Raw genomic sequence first — 17281 nt, forward strand, 5'->3', positions numbered from 1 at the left:
CATTGGCCTCTTAGGTTAACAATACAGTGGTCTGTTAGATTAACAATCAGATTTCTAAGAAACCTAAATAAAAGGCCGTCCGCGGTAGCCGAGCGGTTCTAGGCGCTCAATCCGGGACCTGCGACTGCTACCGTCGCAGGTTCGAATCATGCCTCGGGCATGGATGTGTGTGATGTCAAATGGTTCTGAGCAGTATGGGACTTAACTTCTGAGGTCATCAGTTCCCTAGAACTTAAAACTACCTAAACATAACTAACCTAATGACATGACACACATCCATGCCCAAGGCAGGATTCGAACCTGCGACTGTAGGTTAGTTAGGTTTAAGTAGTTCTAAGTTCTAGGGGACTGATGACCACAGGTGTCAAGTACCATAGTGCTTAGAGCCATTTGAACTTTTTTCTTTCTAAATAAACACACACACAAACACCTCCCCCCCTCCCCCCCCCACACGCGATACAATCCCAAACGAATTCCTAAATGTAAGTGCTTGATGCATGCAGACCAGCTCCGTAGTCAGCGAGTCCGGTTCCCTTCTTCATCGCAGGCAGCCAAAACATTACAGACACACGGCAGGTGGCAGCAGTGGACGGCGTATACAGTGTGTCGGGGGATGCTGAAAACAGTATAGCCGTTGTCGTATTGAGGACATCGAAAAGGGCATGGTCGTTGGCTTTTGGGCAAGCGTGGAAGCAATTCTGTAACGGCTAAGTCTGAAACTGTTTACCTATTGCCACAGTTAAAGTATACCGCGCATGCAAAGTGGCGATGTCCAAAACTGGCACCGAAACAACTGTGGTGCGTCACGAGCCACAGAGGACAGGGGCGAACGGTGGCCGTGGACATGCATACGGGCGGATACACTTGCTACGGTTGAACAACTGACCACCAGATGGACCATGGGACTACCAGCAGCGTCTCCCCAACTGCTGTTCAGTGAACGTTGCTGCATCTGAGCCTCCACAGAAGGCGCCTCATTCATACACACATGCTGACTGCTGTCTATCGACGACCAAGACTGCCGCAACTGGACGTCCACTGTGTGCAGGTGGCCTTTTCAGAGAGACCACGTTCTATGCTCCATCGGATTGAATGAGAGTACGCTGCAACAGTTGTCGGTGGAGTCCAGCTAGTGTTATGGTCTAGGAAATGTTATCGTGGCATTCCCTGTGTGATCTCGTTATTTTGAAAGGCACATTGGATCATCACAGGTGTGCTTCTATCCTTGAGGATCACCCCTAGGTGCAGTTCGTTTTCCCTCAGCTCGATAGCATATACCAGCAGGATAACGCAACGTGTCACAGTTCGCAGTGCACGTGCGTGGTTCGAAGGGAACCACACTCCCCTGGCCTCCAGACTCCCCGGATTTATAGCCAGTCGAGTATATCTGGGCTGTTTGCACCGTGCATCCTCAACAGAGAACTTTTCTCGCATGGCTCCATATCCCTGTCGGTACCTCCCAGAACCTTATGGAATATCTTCTTGCATGTCTCGCAGCAGTCTACATTGCGAAAGGTGGTCATCCAGGCGTGACTGGTGGTCACGTTAATGTGACTGGACAGTGTAGAAGTGACGGATGTGCTGGATCTCCTCGTGTGGACACGTGTCCTGCTCCAAATAAACCCTCTCCCTGAATCAGACTACGTGATATGGCTGCACGATGCTGTCCTTCCTCTCGGGTGGTAGTCGCGTGGGACCATTGAGCTCCTGCATGGTGTTGGGTATAGACCTCTTCAACCCACGGGTTTTATTTTCGCATAACAGTTCTGAGATGGGGACCAGCGGGAGCAGGAATATCGAGGACCGATAAACTGCGGTCTCCACAAAAAAAAAAAAAAAAAAAAAAAAAGGTTCAAATGGCTCAGAGCACTATGGGACTTAACTTCTGTCATCAGTCCCCTAGAACTTAGAACTACTTAAACCTAACGAACCTAATGACATCACACATCCATGCCCGAGGCAGGATTCGATCCTCCGACCGTAGCGGTCGCGCGGTTCCAGACTGTAGCGCCTAGAACCGCTCAGCCATCTCGGCCGGCGCGGTCTCTACAGATCTCTATCATTCCTCTGTAGGATTTCGACACCTGCTGATACATGTGTCTCTTCCTTACACACGAAACATAACACGATATTCTCAGAAACAAGCTACACTCAATTGTGATTTCTTAATGAGATACGCGCAGCGCAATTGTTGTTTGTCTGTAGAATACAGCTGGTGTTAATCCGAACTACTCTGATCCCTAGCGCTTAAATGCTGATCCGTGCGAGTTTAGTACACTTCAGGCCAGTTTAATGCTTGTTACATGCCACATTGGTGCTGTTACATTTTAATGTTGAACAGTGTAGAAATGAATGTGAAAGAGATAACGCACTTGTGTTGTTGTGCGATATTGCAGGCGATTGCAAAACAAACACGAATTAGAGAATACAATTTCATTAATTTGTAGAGGCTACTTACACAACAACGTGAAAACGTATCTAATTTCCCTATAAACGTTTTAGTTTTGTGTATGTGTATGCTTACCTTATGGTTTGCCACAGAGGCAGTCACACCTCTTAACCTACAGAGCTTTCAATATCTTCAGCAAATCGAACGTATTATATTTGTTAACCGTTAACATTAATCTCTTTTTTCTGTTGGCTTTTCTATAAACACGCCAAGCAAACAGGGAGAGAGGAAACAGTTTAGCACTTTTCCTTCATTCATCAGTACCTATACATGTATTTTGGATTTTACATGCTTACGCAATCATTTTTTTGTATCTTGCGCCTGATCCAGTTTTGTTGTTCTTCAGGCAGTATCTTTCAATCCGCTCCCCTTTTTGTTGTGAATTGGCAGGAGCCAATTCACGGAGTTTGGAGGAAGCCGAAAGGCACGCGTTTAAGCTCACGCAGGCTGGCGTGAGGTGTGGAAAATGACAAGGAATTATAGTAGCCAAAAATAGTACATAGCTTCTGGAATACTTAACTTTAATCCATAATTGGAGAACATCGCTCTTGATACATAATTACAATCTCAATATAAACTGGTAATGGAGCCTTGCTAGGTCGTAGCAAATGACGTAGCTGAAGGCTAAGCTAACTATCGTCTCGGCAAATGAGAGCGTATTTGTCAGTATAGCATCGCTAGCAAAGTCGTCTGTACAACTGGAGCGAGTGCCAGGAAGTCTCTCTAGACCTGCCGTGTGGTGGCGCTCGGTCTGCAATCACTGACAGTGGCGACACGCGGGTCCGACGTATACTAACGGACCGCGGCCGATTTAAAGGCTACCACCTAGCAAGTGTGGTGTCTGGCGGTGACACCACACTTTTCTAAGGACTTTTTTTTTAGGAAAATGACTGTCTCATATTAGTTGCTCATGTAGATACTCCTTCTAAAAAAATTCGTACTGCTTGTAATTTATACCCTCCTTCCAATTTGCAAGTATTGTCCACATTAGTCTTTTATGAAGATTCGAGAGGAGCGAAGATTACAATAAGCTTTCCTGTTTACTTAGCTTGTCATGTAGTGTTGTCTCCAGTTCTTGTTGTCTAGGGGTCAGATTCTTAAAGCTGGAAATGTCGCATTTTAGGTCCTCGCGGTTGGATTGACCTAAATAAATTTGAAGATTGTTGTTGCAGATTGTGTTTCCTTTAATATATTTTCTCACACTCTTGTATATCATACAGTCTTTTGATTTTTAGATTAACAAACCCGAAATTATAGTGTTGGCACAAAATACAAAAATACGTCCGATCACATCGGAGGTGTGCTTACGACTCTCACACTCCGCAAAAATATTCATATTCCAAAGGGTTTAGAATTTTGCTTAACAAATGACTGTCTACTAGTTTCAGTTACATTGTTATTGTCGACTATTGTTTCGTAAATGAATCCACGAATAAACGTAGTAACCAGTATAGTAATGCGTAATTAATATTATAAATTTAAAGTCTGCCATTAGTTCCTAATTTCAAATGTTTCTAAAAAAAATAGTTTCAACTGTACAGAACTAGTACGTACCGATTATAACATCGAGACTAAAGTATTTTAAAGAGTAACTCATTTTCATAAATTTGAGCTTGAAATATAACGTACTGTATATAAAATTATATCAAAGTTTTCAGAAAAGCAACTGCGATAATACTGACTTCTCCAAAATTCAAAAAGATGATACTGGTATAGAGAATTGCTGTTGAGGAAAAGTAGTGCTACAGGGGTATGTCCCGTTACACGCTAAAATAGCTTTTCTTCTTTCTTTCCGTTTTCAAGCCGATACTGATCGTCTCCGAAATGACAGTTAATATTGGCATTTAATCTTCGTTTAGCAATATTTAGTAGAATTTTTAATCAGGTTAGCACGTTTATTCTATTCGTTGTAAAACAGTTGCGAATATCTGCCACTGTAGAACAAGTAACTTTTTTACTATCAAATCATTTTACGCTGCCAGTCCCAACCTTTAATTTTCAATTTAACTTGTGCACGTCGTGTACGGGAAAATAATTACCTATGTGTATTCCGTTCTTTATTTCTCATTACTTAAAGGGAACCTCATTACACATTAAAGTTGAAAAATGCAGTAATAAAGATACTTAAAAACTTAATTCACAGTGGAATTACAGGTATATGCCAAATGCAAATTAAATAAAACAATCAAAAATTACGACTAGCAGCAGCAAATGTTTTGGTAGTTCAAACGAAACTACGGGATACTAATGCTGATGTTACATAATTTGAACGGTCACAAGCTACTCTGCTTTTTGGTATGGTACGTGTTTCAATTTTTGTGAAATAACCTGGCGACTCATCGTCGTCAAATTATGGTGGCGAAAATATCTGTAATTGCTAGGACTAGAACCTGCGCCTCTCATGTCAGGTGTTACCATTCTAACCTGCCTTAGCGACCACGGATGTTAAAGCGGTTCGTTAAGAGACCGGCGCTGCAGGACAGCTTACGAGGAACGCCATAAACGCAGGTGGCGAGCGGGAACTGATTCAGAGCAACTCCGTCACACACCGACGCGGTCTGAAGGACGCACAGGTGCGAGGCGTATTGTGCCTGGAGGTGTGACGTAACACCAGCTGGCTGTCCGCTGCCGGAGAACCTGCTTTTCGTGGAACGCGATGGCCGTACACACATCGAATTACTGCCGCTTGCGGTCGCGAGGCAATCTTGATGAACTCATTTTCTTTTTCTACTATCGACTACTTAGTTTTCATTGAGGTCATTCCATTACAACCCAGCTGTGATGAACAAGGACGCGGGAGTAACTGTCGTGTTGACTTGCTGAAGGAACTATTGTAACTTTCACCTGAAGTACGAGCAATGTCCTCGAGTAAGTAGTTTTTGTATCAAAGACAGTGTAACAATGCTTCCAGCACCTCCCTTTCTTATGACGCGGCGATGTAATACGTATGACTGCAGCTGCTAGTAGGTTGGTACATAACGAAGTGAACCTTACTTCTCCTCTAGGATACAGTAGCAGACCGAGATGAATTCCAGAATGAGATTTTCATTCTGCAGCGGAGTGTGCGCTGATGTGAAACTTCCTGGCAGATTAAAACTGTGTGCCGGACCGAGACTCGAACTCGGGAATGCTAGTTCTGCACTGGTTCGCAGGAGAGCTTCTGTAAAGTCTGGAAGGTAGGAGTCGAGATACTGGCAGAAGTAAAGCTGTGAGTACCGGGCGTGAGTCGTGCTTCGGTAGCTCAGATGGTAGAGCACTTGCCCGCGAAAGGCAGAGGTCCCGAGTTCAAGTCTCGGTCCGGCACACAGTTTTAATCTGCCAGGAAGTTTCAGACCGAGATGAAGTTTCTGGCGCTGCTGGACTGGAACTTTTCACATTAACGTTGATTCATGCTGACCAGTTATCAAGACTGAAGTAGTCTACTTTCAGGCGAAGGTAATTTGTCGTCCCTACCATGTCTATGCTTCAATACTATAGTCAAAATAAGTTATTTCATGTTGTTGTTGTTGTTCTTGTGGTCTTCAGTCCTGAGACTGGTTTGATGCAGCTCTCCATGCTACTCTATCCTGTGCAAGCTTCTTCATCTCCCAGTACCTACTGCAACCTACATCCTTCTGAATCTGCTTAGTGTATTCATCTCTTGGTCTCCCTCTACGATTTTTACCCTCCACGCTGCCCTCCAATGCTAAATTTGTGATCCCTTGATGCCTCAAAACATGTCCTACCAACCGATCCCTTCTTCTAGTCAAGTTGTGCTACAAACTTCTCTTCTCCCCAATCCTATTCAATACTTCCTCATTAGTTACGTGATCTACCCACCTTATCTTCAGCATTCTTCTGTAGCACCACATTTCGAAAGCTTCTATTCTCTTCTTGTCCAAACTAGTTATCGTCCATGTTTCACTTCCATACATGGCTACACTCCGTACAAATACTTTCAGAAACGACTTCCTGACACTTAAATCTATACTCGACGTTAACAAATTTCTCTTCTTCAGAAACGATTTCCTTGCCATTGCCAGTCTACATTTTATATCCTCTCTACTTCGACCATCATCAGTTATTTTACTCCCTAAATAGCAAAACTCCTTTGCTACTTTAAGTGTCTCATTTCCTAATCTAATTCCCTCAGCATCACCCGATTTAATTTGACTACATTCCATTATCCTCGTTTTGCTTTTGTTGATGTTCGTCTTATATCCTCCTTTCAAGACACTATCCATTCCGTTCAACTGCTCTTCCAAGTCCTTTGCTGTCTCTGACAGAATTACAATGTCATCGGCGAACCTCAAAGTTTTTACTTCTTCTCCATGAATTTTAATACTTACTCCGAATTTTTCTTTTGTTTCCTTTACTGCTTGCTCAATATACAGATTGAATAACATCGGGGAGAGGCTACAACCCTGTCTCACTCCTTTCCCAACCACTGCTTCCCTTTCATGCCCCTCGACTCTTATAACTGCCATCTGGTTTCTGTACAAATTGTAAATAGCCTTTCGCTCCCTGTATTTTACCCCTGCCACCTTCAGAATTTGAAAGAGAGTATTCCAGTTAACATTGTCAAAAGCTTTCTCTAACTCTACAAATGCTAGAAACGTAGGTTTGCCTTTTCTTAATCTTTCTTCTAAGATAAGTCGTAAGGTTAGTATTGCCTCACGTGTTCCAACCTTTCTACGGAATCCAAACTGATCTTCCCCGAGGTCCGCTTCTACCAGTTTTTCCATTCGTCTGTAAAGAATTCGCGTTAGTATTTTGCAGCTGTGACTTATTAAACTGATAGTTCGGTAATTTTCACATCTGTCAACACCTGCTTTCTTTGGGATTGGAATTATTATATTCTTCTTGAAGTCTGAGGGAATTTCGCCTGTCTCATACATCTTGCTCACCAGATGGTAGAGTTTTGTCATGACTGGCTCTCCCAAGGCCATCAGTAGTTCTAATGGAATGTTGTCTACTCCCGGGGCCTTGTTTCGACTCAGGTCTTTCAGTGCTCTGTCAAACTCTTCACGCAGTATCTTATCTCCCATTTCGTCTTCATCTACATCCTCTTCCATTTCCATAATATTGTCCTCAAGCACATCGCCCTTGTATAAACCCTCTATATACTCCAGAATGAGATTTTCACTCTGCAGCGGAGTGTGCGCTGATTTGAAACTTCCTGGCAGATTAAAACTGTGTGCCCGACCGAGACTCGAACTCGGGACCTTTGCCTTTCGCGGGCAAGTGCTCTACCAACTGAGCTACCGAAGCACGACTCACGCCCGGTACTCACAGCTAGTTCTGCAAGGTTCGCAGGAGAGCTTCTGTAAAGTTTGGAAGGTAGGAGACGAGGTACTGGCAGAAGTAAAGCTGTGAGTACCGGGCGTGAGTCGTGCTTCGGTAGCTCAGTTGGTAGAGCACTTGCCCGCGAAAGGCAAAGGTCCCGAGTTCGAGTCTCGGTCGGGCACACAGTTTTAATCTGCCAGGAAGTTTCCTCTATATACTCCTTCCACCTTTCTGCCTTCCCTTCTTTGCTTAGAACTGTGTTGCCATGTGAGTTCTTGATATTCATACAAGTGGTTCTCTTCTCTCCAAAGGTCTCTTTAATTTTCCTGTAGGCAGTATCTATCTTACCCCTAGTGAGACAAGCCTCTACATCCTTACATTTGTCCTCTAGCCGCCCCTGCTTAGCCATTTTGCACTTCCTGTCGATCTCATTTTTGAGACGTTTGTATTCCCTTTTGCCTGCTTCATTTACTGCATTTTTATATTTTCTCCTTTCATCAATTAAATTCAATATTTCTTCTGTTACCCAAGGATTTCTATTAGCCCTCGTCTTTTTACCTACTTGATCGTCTGCTGCCTTCACTACTTCATCCCTCAGAGCTACCCATTCTTCTTCTACTATATTTCTTTCGCCCATTCCTGTCAATTGTTCCCTTACGCTCTCCCTGAAACTCTCTATTATTTCATACATTTACCAAGTAAGATCGTGCGCCATTCTCTGTAAACAACTTCTAATTAGGATGATTTTCTTTGTGTATAACTTTTCATACCGGCAAAAATAACGTGCGTCGTACAACGTAAGGTCCCTATCAACGGTGTGGAAATAACCGAACTATCAGTTTAATAAGTCACGGCTGCAAAATACTAACACGAATTCCTTACAGACGAATGGAAATACTGGTAGAAGCCGACCTAGGGGAAGATCAGTTAGGATTCCGAAGAAATGTAGGAACACGCGAGGCAATACTGACCCTACGACTTATCTTAGAAGATAGGTAAAGGAAAGGCAAACCTACGTTTATAACATTTGTAGACTTATAAAAAGCTTTTGACAATGTTCACTGACACACTCTCTTTCAAATTCTGAACGTGGCAGGGGTAAAATACAGAGAACGAAAAGCTATTTGTAATTTGTACAGAAACCAGATGGCAGATATAAGACTCGAGGGGCATGAAAGGGAAGCAGTGGTTGGGAAGGGAGTGAGACAGGGTTGCAGCCTATCCCCGATGTTATTCAATCTGTATAATGAGCAAGTAGTAAAAGAAATCAAAGAAAAATTCTGAGTAGGTCTTAAAATCCATGGAGAAGTAATAAAAAATTTGAGGTTTGCCGATGACATTGTAATTCTGTCAGAGACAGCAAAGGACTTGGAAGAGCAGTTGAATGGAATGGAAAGTGTCTTGAAAGGAGGATATAAGATGAACATCAACAGAAGCAAAACGAGGATAATGGAATGTAGTCGAATTAAGTCGGGTGATGCTGAGGGAATTAGATTAGGAAATGAGACACTTAAAGTAGTAAAGGAGTTTTGCTATTTGGGGAGCAAAATAACTGATGATGGTCGAAGTAGAGAGGATATAAAATGTAGACTGGCAATGGCAAGGAAATCGTTTCTGAAGAAGAGAAATTTGTTAACATCGAATATAGATTTAAGTGTCAGGAAGTCATTTATGAAAGTATTTGTATGGAGTGTAGCCATGTATGGAAGTGAAGCGTGGACGATAAATAGCTTAGACAAGAAGAGAATAGAAGCTTTCGAAATGGTGGTGGTTGGGATGTTTAAGGGGGACTAAAGCTTTCGAAATGTGGTGCTACAGAAGAATGCTGAAGATTAGATCGGTTGATCACATAACTAATGAGGAGGTATTGAACAGAATTGGGAAGAAGAGGAGCTTGTGGCACAACTTGACTAGAAGAAGGGATAGGTTGCTCGATGACAGTCTGAGGCATCAAGGGATCACCAATTTAGTACTGGAGGGAAGAGTTAGGGGTAAAAATCGTTGGGGAAGAGCAAGAGATAAATACACTAAGCAGATTCAAAAGGATGTAGGTTGCAGTTACTCGGAGATAAAGTGGTTTGGACAGGACAGAGTAGCATGGAGAGCTGCATCAAACCAGTGTTTGGACTAACGACCGTACCAACAACAACGTCAACTGTCGCATCAGTTATAAACGGTGTAGGAAACTACGCCGAAAACTTTAATTTGCTGGTAACTAATACTGTCTGAGATACAAACTGACAACGAATATGAGCTCCCATATACAACAAATTGCGCAATTCTGTCAGGAAGCGAGTGGAATGGTTCAGAAAACTATTAAAAAAATATTCAGTTTTGTATTTACCATTAATTTTGAGAAAAATCATAATAACAGAAAAACTCAGGAAAATGTGTAGTATTTCATACGGAAGTTTTTATCTTGCCATTATAACAGTACTCAAAACTCTTGATATGAGCTGATCTTGCAGTGAGAATACAAACGTGTACGCTGCTTTCGAAATCAATGGCGGAATACCAGCTGACCTTGCAGAGCGATGTATGAGGTGTACCTATCCTGTACATTCCACTCATCTACCACGAAACACGGATTCTTGATCCAGCATTGTATTATGATGTTTTATTCATAACACGCCATAAGTTGTCCACTTTGGCAGAGTTCTATAACTGTTGGTTAAAATTTTTGAACCGCCAATATTTGAGTTGTTTCCTTGATTCACGGTGGCCAGAAAGAGCATAAAGGGTTCTTAGACGTCTCCCGTTTTTAGCATTTTGATCTTAGATCGTGGAGATAGCAATAGATGTAGGAAGCGCCTTTTCAGTTTGAAGTTTGTGCGTAAGTGGATGCCCTGGTCTCCAGACGCATTTGCATCATCAGAAATACACTGCCGGCCAGAGTGGCCGAGCGGGTAGGCGCTTCAGTCTGGAACCGCGCGATCACTACGGTCGCCGGTTCGAATCCTGCCCCAGGCATGGATGTGTGTGATGCCCTTAGGTTAGTTAGGTTTAAGTAGTTCTAGGGGACTAATGACCTCAGATGTTAAGTCCCATAGTGCTTAGAGCCATAAATACACTGAAGTGCTAAAGAAACTGGTATAGGCATGCATATTCAAATACGGAGATATGTAAACAGGCAGAATACGGCGCTGCGCTCTGCGACGCGTATATAAGACAACAAGTGTCTGGCACAGTTGTACATCTGGGTGTGTCTTCGCTGGTTGAGAAACGCAGTTTCTCTGCCTCCCTTGTGTAGTCACGATGTCCTCTTGACCAGCCGATCTTAGCAAGGAGGACGTCTCGAATAGCTCGTGACGTCATATTGATGACAAGACAAGTTTCTGCACCTCAGCCGGAGCTGCTGCATGTTCTCCGCGCTGGTTAGCGTTCAGTCTTACGCACTTGTACAAACGATTCACCTCGGGAATGTGGCTTTTGGAAACGACACTGAATGCATACTGCAAAGGGTACACATCGACGGCACAGTATTCTAAAGAACGCAGCGGTTCCCACAAAAAATTTAGTGATCTACGAAATAATTACGGTCCCAGCGATACGGAAAAAACCGGAAAAAAGGAAAACATATTTTATTTTTGATTTCCGTCAATAATTTTACGGTTCAGATTGATGGGTGGTTCTGAAACGCACGTTATTTTGCTAGTTGTTTGGTGGGATTGAACTTAGTTTCTTATTACTTGTGCGAAGACAAAGAAGATTATTTGAAGAGTTGTTGTTGTTGTTGTGGTCTTCAGTCCTGAGACTGGTTTGATGCAGCTCTCCATGCTACTCTATCCTGTGCAAGCTTCTTCATCTCCCAGTACCTACTGCAACCTACATCCTTCTGAATCTGCTTAGTGTATTCATCTCTTGGTCTCCCCCTACGATTTTTACCCTCCACGCTGCCCTCCAATACTAAATTGGTGATCCCTTGATGCCTCAGAACATATCCTACCAACCGATCCCTTCTTCTGGTCAAGTTGTGCCACAAACTTCTCTTCTCCCCAATCCTATTCAATACTTCCTCATTAGTTATGTGATCTACCCATCTAATCTTCAGCATTCTTCTGTAGCACCACATTTCAAAAGCTTCTATTCTCTTCTTTTCCAAACTATTTATCGTCCATGTTTCACTTCCATACATGGCTACACTCCATACGAATACTTTCAGAAATGACTTCCTGACACTTAAATCAATACTGGATGTTAACAAATTTCTCTTCTTCAGAAACGCTTTCCTTGCCATTGCCAGCCTACATTTTATATCCTCTCTACTTCGACCATCATCAGTTATTTTGCTCCCCAAATAGCAAAACTCCTTTACTACTTTAAGTGCCTCATTTCCTAATCTAATTCCCTCTGCATCACCCGACTTAATTAGACTACATTCCATTATCCTCGTTTTGCTTTTGTTGATGTTCATCTTATATTCTCCTTTCAAGACACTGTCCATTCCATTCAACTGCTCTTCCAAGTCCTTTGCTGTCTCTGACAGAATTACAATGTCATCGGCGAACCTCAAAGTTTTTATTTCTTCTCCATGAATTTTAATACCTACTCCGAATTTTTCTTTTGTTTCCTTTACTGCTTGCTCAATATACAGATTGAACAACATCGGGGAGAGGCTACAACCCTGTCTTACTCCCTTCCCAACCACTGCTTCCCTTTCATGTCCCTCGACTCTTATAACTGCCATCTGGTTTCTGTACAAATTGTAAATAGCCTTTCGCTCCCTGTATTTTACCCCTGCCACCTTTAGAATTTGAAAGAGAGTATTCCAGTCAACATTGTCAAAAGCTTTCTCTAAGTCTACAAATGCTAGAAACGTAGGTTTGCCTTTCCTTAATCTTTCTTCTAAGATAAGTCGTAAGGTCAGTATTGCCTCACGTGTTCCAGTGTTTCTACGGAATCCAAACTGATCTTCCGCGAGGTTGGCTTCTACTAGTTTTTCCATTCGTCTGCAAAGAATTCGTGTTAGTATTTTGCAGCTGTGACGTATTAAGCTGATAGTTCGGTAATTTTCACATCTGTCAACACCTGCTTTCTTTGGGACTGGAATTATTATATTCTTCTTGAAGTCTGAGGATATTTCGCCTGTTTCATACATCTTGCTCACCAGATGGTAGAGTTTTGTCAGGACTGGCTCTCCCACGGCCGTCAGTAGTTCCAATGGAATATTGTCTACTCCGGGGGCCTTGTTTCGGCTCAGGTCTTTCAGTGCTCTGTCAAACTCTTCACGCAGTATCGTATCTCCCATTTCATCTTCATCTACATCCTCTTCCATTTCCATAATATTGTCCTCAAGTACATCGCCCTTGTATAGACCCTCTATATACTCCTTCCACCTTTCTGCTTTCCCTTCTTTGCTTAGAACTGGGTTTCCATTTGAAGAGCGTTGAATAAAAACGCAGTTCTTCAGGTCTGAGGTACGCCTGCATTGCCATTGGACTGAACGTAGGGTCTCAGTGACTGTCAGCAACTACTTAGCAGAGAGCTGTTAAGGTGAAGAAAGTGGACCTTCCACTCACGAATTGGCATAAGGGTATTAGCATCCGTACGTCTGCAAATGCAACTGACATATTACAACAAGTTGTTAAAGACATCCTAAACGTCTTTAACGACTGACATACATCTGTGTGATTTTAAACGTGAGGCAAACGTACACGACAAATTGAACACGCATAATGAAACAATAACTGTTAGGTTTGGTTGTTGGAGACGCTAACCGAATACTTAACTCGGAAGGGCTTCTTAACCTTTGACACGGATCGAAGAAGCGCAGTGGCTAGCACACTGGACTCGCTTTCGGGGGGATGACGGTTCAGATCCACGTCTGGCCACCCTCGGATTTCCGTGGTTTCTCGAAATAGCTTCAGGCATATGCTGGGATGATTTTTTTGGAAACGAACAGCCCCTTTCTTTCCTCGCTCTTCATTAATCCTAATTTGTGCTCCGTTTCTGATCACCTCGTTGTCGACGACATGAAACACTTAATCTCCCTTCCTCAACCGTTAACAGTTAGTCTAAAGACAAACCAGTTTTCCTTTTCTTTCTGGTTTCGCTCTGCCAACACTACAGTGAAACACTAAGCGTGGTCGTGATCTTTTGACAGGTTACCCCCAGGCTACAAAAATCTGAAGAAGCTCTCGTTGTCAGAGGTACAATACCAATGAAAAGCCGGCCGAAGTGGTCGTGCGTTTCTAGGCGCTGCAGTCTGGAACCGCGAGACCGCTACGGTCGCAGGTTCCAATCCTGCCTCGGGCATGGATGTGTGTGATGTCCTTAGGTTAGTTAGGTTTAACTAGTTCTAAGTTCTAGGGGACTAAAGACCTCAGAAGTTGAGTCCCATAGTGCTCAGAGCCATTTGAACCATTTGAACCAATGAAAAAGCCAATAATACGCGGCCTGCGGCGAGTACCCTTTACATCAATTCTTAAAGGTTACTGTGTCACTTGAAGACGATGACAGAGTTCCCTCTCTTCAAAAGCAATGGTGCACAGCGCGAGTCCTCATGAAAATGACGAAAAAAAAAAACCAAGTTGGCAGGTGGACCGGGAAAGACAAGTACGTTGCAAGTTCTTAGTTTTGTTACGACTTCCAATGTTCTTTATCTCAGTATACTAGCTGAGCAAACGGAAAACCCGGCATTTCTGTCTCAAATTATGTCTTACAAAGAGACCACACGGCTATTTTAGTAATTTTTTATATTAAATATAAGTCAGGTTCAGAACTCAGATATCAACACGCAAAGCAATTCGTTATGACGCTCAAAAAACCCAAAAATTCTCGAGAAAAGAGACTCTAAAATTTTTCGATAGTCTTAAGTTGCCAAAAACTTGGTCAATGTCGAAAGCGGTGTTTGACTCTGTGGTAGAATGCTTGCTTGCAAATTAGGTGTACTGTATTCGATTCCCAGCTAACGCAAATTTTTAAACAAAGGTTCACTTTCTGTGGGATTTTCTGTGGAGCGTAAAATACGTACAGATGTAAAAAAGAAATATCGGTAGCGCCTGAGACTGGTAAACCCTCCTTTGGTCATTATTTTTTTCGTTTTATTTCCCATTCAGTTCAAATACCTACGTCACTTAAAACAAAATTCATCAACTTTATGCTGATTATCACATATGTATTCCGGCACCGTAGCTGGAAGGTCAGTGAGTCTGACTGCCATATAGACAGCTCAGGTTCGATTACCGGCCAGGTCGGAGATTTTCTCCGCTCGGGGACTGGTTGTTGTGTTGTCATCATCATTTCATCTTCATCGAAACGCAAGTCTCCCAATGTGTCGTCAACCAAAAAGACTTGCAGCTCGGCGGCCGAACTGTCCCAGATATGATGCCCCAGCTAATAACGCCACACGATCATTTCATCACACGTCTAATAACCACCGTTCATGAAAACTGCACATCTTCATATTTTCGATTGTATATCGCATACAAAAATCTAATTTTCCTTGGAAATATAAATTCTTAACTACCGATCTTCAAATGGTGCAAATGGCTCTAAGCACTATGGGACTTAACATCTGAGGTCATCAGTCCCCTAGACTTAGAACTACTTAACTGCCCGAGGCAGGATTCGAACCTGCGACCGTAGCAGCAGCGCGGTTCCGGATTCAGGCGCCTAGAACCGCTCGGCCACAACGGCCGGCAGTTACCGATCTTCTATTAAACGTCGATAATAAAGATTTAGTGGATTAAAAAGTTACAAAATATATTTTTTCATTTTTTAAATTTCTAACGTTTCACAGAAATGCTCGTAGAAGAAAAATTTTACAAAAGCCAGGAATCGAACCTGGGACCCACCGGCCAGTGACTCATTCTACCACAGTCGTCGAAAGACTGACTTTGATTTGGGGAATTAAAGACGTTTGGAAAACTTCAAACTCGATTTTTCAGAGAACTTTTGAGAGTTGCATCGAACTTCCTTGTTAGATTGTGTCTCAGTTTCATGAAACACGAATGTAGTTTCCGTGGTAGAGGTCGTCAGTAATGGTATAATGAACGCAACATGAAAAATGCTATTGTGAGACATCTCATTAGTGCCCCCGAGGACGGCTTTAAGCTGCTGACGACGTTCAGAAGAAACTCTAGCATCCGTTCCCGTAGTACATGAGCGGTCAAATGACGTGTACTTACCGTATGACAGCCAGCAGGTACTTATTTGACAGCCAGCTGATCTATGGACACTTTCCGCAACCAGTGGCCTCAATGATAAGGAAACGTTTGATGATTAAAATTTAATTAAGTAAATTTTACATAAGCGTAGCGACTGGAACAGCATTTCAGATCAAATACTTTGAGAGTCGTCGATCGCTGAAATTGTTCTAGATATTTAAAATTTCTGCTAGCTTTATCGGAAATTATAGGCATTTTTTCTAGTTCATATCATGTCTCTGTGTTCCATATTTCTTAAATGTAATTTGGTGTTTTTCCTTCATTATTATTTCAATTTATAAAAAGTGTATTACCACTTGTTTCCAATGCTTACATGTACGTATTCCTGTCTGGGAAATTTTTTATATTCTGCACGACAGACGAGATGATACAAAAACCAAAATTTGGTTGCTGTAATTAGCCAATAAGTATGTACAGAGGAACGTCCATTACTGAGATGACGTACACGACAACTTCATGTGTACGAATTTCAGAAACTATACTTCAATATAGCCTCTATATTTTAACTTTGATTTGTAAGAGAAAGATTCAGTGCCGGACAACACGTCTTTCCACAACAGTTTGTCTGAACTGTAGAATAAAAAAACGAGTGAACTTAATAAAGCAGTTAATTTCGTTCAAAGCTTTTATTGCACCGTCAGTTTACTGTCTATTGCCCCTGTGACTGTGCAACATACCCTCGCTAACGTAAATTACGTTGTTTTCTTTCCGCCTCTCGTTGTTGTGTTTCACACGTTAACAGAAGACGCTTATGAGTGTTGCGTTTACTGACTTTTCAGAGAAGAGAAAATGAAACCTTTGCCAGCATCAAAACCACTGCTAAGGCAAATCAACAAGCGATAATAGAGTTCTGGAACACCATGACGGTATGCATTCTGTAAATGGTTATTAGTAACCCTGTGGAGGTGATCTTTCCGACTCCACCGCGCAAACATCGCAGTCGTATAGGATATAGCCTCGTTAAACTAGGTTCTTATACTTTCACCTGTGTTTCACATCCATTTGCCCTAAAAATTCCCGGCGGGTCAGGGATTTTCTCTGCCTCGTGATGGCTGGGTGTTGTGTGCTGTCCTTAGGTTAGTTAGGTTTAAGTAGTTCTAAGTTCTAGGGGACTGATGACCGTAGCAGTTAAGTCCCATAGTGCTCAGAGCCATTTTAACCATTTTTTGAACCCTAAAAATTCGAGGTCCTTCCAAAATAGAGTGGAATTTTATTCCAGTTATCGGATTAGATAAAAATCATTTTTGTCGGTGACCTAACTGCGTAAACGCTAACCCAAAACAACAAATATGGATTTATGTCTATTTGGTCGCAAGCCTAAAGGAAAACGATGAGGAGATTGTAAAAGACATTGCCAACGAGTTACTTATTCACTAACGTATGATCGGAGCTAAAGTCC

General features: G+C 42.4%; 1 protein-coding gene across 1 annotated transcript in view; it reads left to right on the forward strand.

The window, feature by feature from the left end:
- Nucleotides 1–17281, forward strand: part of LOC124794934 (putative fatty acyl-CoA reductase CG5065) — a 466122-nt gene that overhangs the window by 195515 nt on the left and 253326 nt on the right. The gene's annotated exons all lie outside the window — the stretch shown is intronic.

Source organism: Schistocerca piceifrons, chromosome 4 (genome assembly GCF_021461385.2).
Source record: "Schistocerca piceifrons isolate TAMUIC-IGC-003096 chromosome 4, iqSchPice1.1, whole genome shotgun sequence".
In the NCBI taxonomy this organism is placed as follows: domain Eukaryota; kingdom Metazoa; phylum Arthropoda; class Insecta; order Orthoptera; family Acrididae; genus Schistocerca; species Schistocerca piceifrons.